We start from the raw sequence: 954 nt of genomic DNA, 5'->3' as shown, positions 1-954 counted from the left end.
CTCCTTTTCCAGTGCTCCCCCACATCTGCAGGGAGGCTCTGCGGCGCCTGGGGAAGCTGCAGTTTCCAGACCTCCAGGGGCTGGTTTTCCTCACTACTGCTGCTAATACTATTATTACTTGCTGTTTCTATAGTAACGTGTACATCAGGGCAGAAGACTCCTACAAAAGGCAACCGGTCTCATGCATCCTCATCCTGTCCTCAAAAGAGCAGAAAGCAGGAATGAGGCCCCTAATCTGTGAGGTATTTTGAACATCAATCATGGGTTATTTGCATACTCTCTTCAGCTTCTAGTTCTCCTGCTTCCCTGCCACTGTGTGCAGGGGTGGCATTCAGAGTCCGAATGATAATCCGTCTTTCAACACGGGCAGGTCAGGAGGGAGCGGAGGATGTGGTTATGGAGCCTCCATTTGCTCTCTGCTCCCCTCCAGAGAGGGACATGCCATGCAGTTCCTGCAGCTGCCTCATCCCTCCTCCTTTCATCCCTGACCTGTCATATGGTTTTGCAGCTGGAACAAACAACAGGCCTGCAGGAAGCCTGGTGCGTGCCAGGTCATGGCGTGCGTCGCTTTCCAGGTGCTGTGATGAGGACTGAGCCACTCAGTGTGGGGGATGCCCTGACCCAGTGGTGGTGTCACGCAGCCCCTGCACATGCTCTGGGCACTAGTAACACAAGTTGCACATGCCAGGCCTCACACAAGGGCTGAAAAGCATCCCCGGTTTCGAGCACACATTTGGTCTCTGTTTAAGGAAGAGTAACACTGATAAAAGCCTTCCCGTTCAAAAACCTCGCGTTTTAGGCTGTATTTGCCGATGTTGTTAAAATGTGTTGAGACCCCAGATATCACCGTTCTACAACAACTGCCGGCTCGCGTAGGGCCCTCGCCTGCCCGTAGTCATGGCAGCACCGGGCTGGCTTCATCCGGCCAACTGTAGCAGGCGCCAGCCATATTGG

This window comes from Gavialis gangeticus, unplaced genomic scaffold (assembly GCF_001723915.1).
Source record: "Gavialis gangeticus isolate Ggan-Ray unplaced genomic scaffold, GavGan_comp1, whole genome shotgun sequence".
Classification (NCBI taxonomy): Eukaryota; Metazoa; Chordata; order Crocodylia; family Gavialidae; genus Gavialis; species Gavialis gangeticus.
The sequence above is the reverse complement of the archived record's forward strand: the minus strand, read 5'-3'. Positions refer to the sequence as shown.